Genomic DNA, 6,434 nt, shown 5'->3' with positions numbered 1-6,434 from the left:
CCTATGGTTGACCTCAGGACCAGCTGCATTGGATAATGACCCCCGGTCCTGGTGCAGACCAACCAATCAGTGAAGAGCTAGATCCTGAAAGGACACACCTGGAAAGCTGCTGGATATTCTATTCAGACCTCCCCCAAAGTCTCTGCCCTTAAACCCCTTAGCACAGAGAACCCAGCATGTTCTCCCTCCTGGAGCAGGCCCACTTTCTCTTCTCCCTCCCTCCAGGCTCCTTACCTTTACCTTCCTCACTCCCAAACTCCCGGGGCCGCCCTTCCTTTGCCTCTGTAACTTGTTTCCTAAGCCCATTTCTTCTACAAATTATTTCTTCTACCTCTGTGATTTTCCAAATAAATGTTCTCTTTTGGTTTGAGTCTTGGCTCTGAATCCTTTCCTAGCCAGAACTCAGGTACTGAGGTTTATTATATGAAATATATTCCTTCTATATTTATACAAGTATGATTTGTGCTCACTCCACCATAGATCGTGTGTGTGTGTTTTAGTTGTTTACGTAAAGACAAAATTGTTCTGGGGGCCTCCTGACTACAAAATCCCCAGGTCCAGGCTTAACCTAATGTTTACTGTGTCCAGGTGTTACGGATTATATAAAGAAGCTTACCAAGGGATGAGAGCAGGCCTCAGAGCTCATTACAGACACTCCCTTTTGGTTTATTAGACCATCATTATTCTTTAGTCTGCTGGTGGGTGGAGATGTTCTAAACCCTTTCCATTCACTGTCACAAGTTTCAGGTGAGTCATTTAATAACGTTTCAGCCACGCCACCTTTCCTGGAGGGTGGAGAGAGCCTGCAGATGATTGCTTCTCCTCCTTCTTTGTGGTGGCAGGAAAACTCTCAGTAACTTTGCAGCCCTGGGGCAGGCCCGTTAGACTTACAGTCACACACACAGAGAAGGGCAAGATGTATGTTTGTTTCTTGGGAACTGAGGATCCACAAGAAGCTGATTTACCCTCAGACTCCCAGTTCAGGGTGCTAACATAACACAAAAAGAATATCACACAACTGCACATAAACACAGGTTTGACTTTAGATGTAATGTGTGGGGTTTTTTTTAGTAAATCAGGGATCAACATGAAGGGATTTCTTATTGCATAAAAAGAATAAACATGGAGTTACTAAGACCAGGGCTGGAATCTGAGCGCTGACATTTGTTTATTCAACTGCTATTTACTGAGCACCTACTATGTGCCAGGTGTCAAGGAACTGCCTTAGCAGCTAAAGGGAGAGAGAGAACAATAGACAAGTGTGATGGTTAATGTTGTGTCAGCTTAACTGGGTCATGGTGCACCCAGATATCTGGTCAAACATTTTATTCTGGGTGTTTCTGCATGAAATTAACTTTTAAATTAGTAGGCTGAATAAAGCAGAGAATCCTCCCCAATGTGGGTGGGTCTCATCCAATCAGTTGAAGGCCCGAATGAAACAAAAAGGCTGAATAAGAAGGACCTACACCTGCTTGTCTGCCTTCTGAGACATCGGCTTTTTCCCTGACTTTGGACTTGATTTGAAACATCAGCTCTTCCCGAGTCTTGAGCTTGCTTGTCTTCAGACATGAGCTCTCTTGGTTCTCAGACCATTGGACTTTGACTGGAACTAAATCACTGGCTCTCTTAAGGCTCCAGATTGCTGACTGCTGACCTTGTGATTTGCCAGCTCCCATAACTGCATGAGCCAATTCCTTATAATCTCTCTCTCTCTCTCTCTCTCTCTCTCTCTCTCTCTCTCTCTCTCTTTCACACACACACACACACACACACACACACACACACACACATTTTATTGTTTCTATTTCTCTGCAGAACCCTGACTAATATAACAAGCAAACTAATGATCATTCAGACAGTGATAAATTTCCATGAAAAAATAAAACAAGATCATGGTAAACAGAGGGGGTGGTACTTTAACTACAGAGGTCAGGAATGCCTCTCTGAGAAGGTGGCCACTCAGCTGAGCCAGATTGGGAGAGCAACAGCCATGTAACATACTCTGGCTGCTTTTTGTCCCTAGTTTGCTATGTGAACTTGGGTAAATGCATATATGCTTCCCTGAATTTTAGTTTCCTGGTATTTGTTTTGAGAATCAAATGAGACAATATAAGAGGATGAGTTAGTATTGTGTTTGGTCAAAAGCAGTGGCTGTGCTGAAAGCAGTTAGACATGAGCAGAGCAAGGACGATGGGCCAGATACAGAAGGTCATCAGGGTGGAAAGCCCCAGGTGCCTAGCAACAGACAATCAATTGTAGGGTGGGACCTCACCCCCAAGGTGACTTTCCCTCCCCTAGCATATCTGCTGGTCCTGAGGTTTGGACCTCCTGACCTTTCCTCCCTAGAGATAAATCTAGGCCTCAGTTGTATTTCAGCCCCAGGCCCAGATAAGCAATAAAACCAACCACAACTACAGCTCCATTGAATAATGACCTGGTGCTGGCCAATCAATCAGTGGAGACCACAACCCTGAACGGACACACCTGGAAAGCTACTGAATATTCTACTGAGATCTTCTCTTGGGACCTCCTCTAAAATCTCTGCCCTTAAAACCCTTAGGGTGGAGGGCCCAGTGTGCCTTTCCCTTCCCCCTCCCCAGGCACACTACCGTTAGCTTCCTCACTACCACGCTACAAGGGCCCTTCCTTTACTCTCCCTAGAGCTTGTTTGATAAGCCCATTTCTTCTGGGAATTACCTTTTCGACCTCTGTAATTTACCAAATGTTCTCTTACAGTTTGGGTCTTGCTCTGAATTCTTTCCTAGCCAGAACCTTTGTTCCAAGGTTGCTGAACCCACGTTTAGTCTGACCCCACTGGTCAGACAGCTGGTGCCATTCCGGCTGTCTACAACAGCTGTAAAAATGTCAGTTTCTCTTCCCGGTTGTTCACTAGGGGCAATGATTGGTAAATGCTGACACTAAAACAAGAGGGGGAAGTAGCACTGACATGAATTTCTAGAAGGCAGTATACAGCACACTCTTTGACAAAGGAATGTCCTACTAGAATTGTAGCCGAGGGAAACAATGGAAAACAGAAACAAAATGTATAACCAAGATGTTCATCATAATGTTATTTACACATGGAAAAACTGAAAACAATTACATTTCTGATAGGGGATGATTTAAGCAAACCTTTACTAAAAGTGAGAGTTTTGAAGTTAAATATTAAATAGACTTGGGCTTAACCTTTGGCTCTTCAACTGCATCCCCTGGGTGACTTTGGGCAAGCCATGCCATCCTGTAAGCCTCAGATAATTTGGAAAACGGAGATAACAACAGTATCCCGACCACTCTTGGGGTTAAATGAGAGGGCTTGTGCAACATATAACACAGTGCTTGGGAGCCATCAAAGGAAAATGCAAGTAAAGTGAGATTAACTTTTAAAAAACAAATTATATGGGGGGATAATCACACATTTGTAATATCTTAATCAATAAAAGAAAATTAAAAAAACAAATTAAATAGAGTGAAACCTCGTTTCTCTAACTTAATTTATTCTGGAAGGCTGTTGAAGTGATTTGTTTGAAAACTGAATCATTTTTTCCCATTAGAAATAATGTAAATTGAATTAATTCGTTCCATATCCCCAAATGATTCCATTCTAACCTTTCTTATACACAGGACATGTCTAATCATGGTTTAATCTAGAAACACTTCTTAAGTTTATCGAACCACTCCCTGCTAGCCTTAAAGGCATCACTTTCAGCACTCCAGGGATGTCTTTCAGGTCAGTATGTAGCATCTTTGCTTGTTCACATATCATTGCCTCCCAAATGCTATCACTGGCTGCTTTTCTTTTTTTTTTTTTCTTTTTAAATAGAAGTGCCTCTTTTTATTTTTTCAATTGATTTCAGAGAGAGGAAGGGAAGAGAGATAGAAACATCAATGATGAGAGAGAACCATTGATTGGCTCCCTCCTGCACATCTCCTGGTGGGGATTGAGCCTAAACTCCCGCCCCCTCCCCCGCCTCCCCCCCCCCCCCCCATGTGCCCTAACTAGGAATGCAACCTAACTGCTTTTCTAAGTCTTTAATTCCCTGTGGTCATTGTTTCTTTCACACTCTTGGCAACATTAGCACTCTTGATGGCCTCTTTATGTTCTAAAATTGTGCTAACTGTTGATTTCCTCAGCAACAATAGCATTCTCTTCCATGTTGCCTCTAAGACACCTTTTGTAACGCTGAGGTATCAGCTTGAAAGGGTTGTCAGTCTGAAAACCAAAGTTTGGTTCAAGACATTTTTTTCGGTGAACAACTTGGTAGAGAACCAAATTGTTCGAGATGGGAGACATTTGAGAAACGAGGTTTGACTGAATACACTAATACTAAAGATTGCTTAAATTGATCTATAGATATTATCAATTCCAATTAAAACCCAGTAAGTGTGTTTATGGAACGAGCTTTATTTGGAAGACTGATGTGAAGGAGTAAAGGCCAACAAGGGGCAAGACATGCCGCCAGGAGAATAAGATGGAAGGAGCTGCCCTACTAGATACTGATATCAACACCTATGATACAGAGGACCAGGGGGTGTGGCTCAGGGTTTGAGCGTCGACCTATGAACCAGGAGGTCATGGTTTGATTCTCCATCCTCAGTGTGCAGGAGGTAGTCAATCAATGATCCTCTCTCATCACTGATGTGTCTATCTCTCTCTCCCTCTCCCTTCCTCTCTGAAATCAATAAAAATGTATTTTAAAAAATAAAAATAAAAACTGTACATTTATAAACCCATACTTAAAGCTGGGGTCACAACTCACAATCCTCACTGTAAAGATAAGGTTCAAAAAATTGCTCTTGATACATAGTTTCCTAGAATATCATAATATAAAAAACTACTTTAATTCAATACAGTTCATTCATATTTCACTGTCTTAACACCACAATCCAAATCTCTGGGGTTCTTTCTTGGTTTTTAACCATGAGGCAAATTTATTTCACCTTAATTATGAACACTTTTATACCCTGCTTTTCTTTTTTTAATGTCTCAAGTTTGCATATTGCCTCCCAAGTCATCAGAAATATCCCTTTGTCTAATCATTGTGTTGTACACCTGAAACTAATATAATATTGTATGTCAACTATAATTTTAAAAATAAATTAAAAACAACCAAACAAACAGAAAAGAAATATTCCTTTATAAATGGTGCGTGCGGAATATTTCATCCTAGAGCTGTTCCACAATTCCCACAGGCATCCCTTTATTGCTGGACATTTAGGGTGTTTCAAATTTTCTGGCTGCACACTGCTGAAGTGAGCAATTTTATTTTCTTTTTTTAGATGATTTCCTCCGGATAAGGGGTGGGGTTACTGGTTAAAGATTTTGAAAATCTTTCTGGCTCTTGACAGTTGCACCTTGGCGCAAGACCGCTGTCCCCATCCCCTACTTCCCAATAGCCTGCAGCCCTACTCTGCAACCCTGAAGGCTGGCCCCTCTCCCAACACCCCTCCCCCTGCTCTCCTACCATCACCACCTTCACCTGCAGGCCTGTGCCCCAACATCTGGCCACTCCTCTCCGCTCACCCGGGCTCTTTCTCCTCCCCAGTCAGGCCGGTGCCAGGCGTGGCAGCGCTCAGTCATCCTGACTCGGCTTTGTGGTAGTCCATGCAATTTGGCACGAGGGCACTTTCGGTCCTTACCTTGGCATCGAGGTACACCTGAAACTAATATACTGTTATATTTTTATATAACAATATATAATAATATTGTTATTATATATTGGGAGATATATAATAACAAGGGAGATAAACCCTGGGTTATGTTTCATTCTCCCCATTTCCCATTTCTTCTCGTCCCCAGCGCTAGGGGGCGTATCTAACAGGCTCTGGATAAATACCCCAAGTATTTAAAAAGCACATTTAAGTTTCTATGCTGATCTTTTACTTTAGTTAGATCCCTGAATTTACAAAACAATTTGCACCAGAAACAGACGTGATAGGAGGTGGGCAGAGGTAAATTATAAAAGCAAGTTCATGCATTAATTCATTTAACAAAAGTTTACTGAGCACCTGCTATATGCCGCAGCAGTGAATAAAAGACAACAAAAGCAAGAAATTAAAAATAGTGTGTGAGATGGTTATTCTAGGTAGGGAGAGAAACCAGGCCAGGGCAGAGGGCTGAAAGTGAGCAGTGGCTAGAGAGACCTCCCTAAGGGGATAACACGTAACATTAATTGGGGGTCCACGGCGGGCCAGTGTGCTAGGCGCCTCACTTCCCAAAGCCCGTTTAAACTCACGCCACGACGCAATGGCGCAGGGACCCCTCCTCCTCCTATTGTACAGATAAGGTGGGAGTAAAGTGCAGACCTGGGGTGCCCGTCAGCTCCGAGTCTAAGGCCTCGGCCGCGTCACCCCTCGCCCCAAACCCCCGACGCCTGCCCCGCAGCGCAAGCCCCTTCCGGACAGGACCAGGGTTAAAGCCCGACTAGGCGGGGCGG

At 43.2% G+C, this 6,434-nt stretch overlaps 1 long non-coding RNA gene across 1 annotated transcript; it reads right to left on the bottom strand.

Moving 5' to 3' along the window:
• Positions 1–4,382: 4,382 nt before the first annotated feature.
• Positions 4,383–6,408, bottom strand: LOC132239847 (uncharacterized). Its single transcript, XR_009454168.1, has 3 exons — positions 6,304–6,408; positions 5,478–5,661; positions 4,383–4,670 (listed from the first exon to the last, which is right to left on the bottom strand). It is a non-coding gene; the product is annotated as an uncharacterized LOC132239847 (long non-coding RNA).
• Between the last annotated feature and the right edge of the window lie 26 nt (positions 6,409–6,434).

Source organism: Myotis daubentonii, chromosome 8 (assembly GCF_963259705.1).
Source record: "Myotis daubentonii chromosome 8, mMyoDau2.1, whole genome shotgun sequence".
Taxonomy (NCBI): Eukaryota; Metazoa; Chordata; class Mammalia; order Chiroptera; family Vespertilionidae; genus Myotis; species Myotis daubentonii.
The sequence above is the reverse complement of the archived record's forward strand: the minus strand, read 5'-3'. Positions and strand labels throughout refer to the sequence as shown.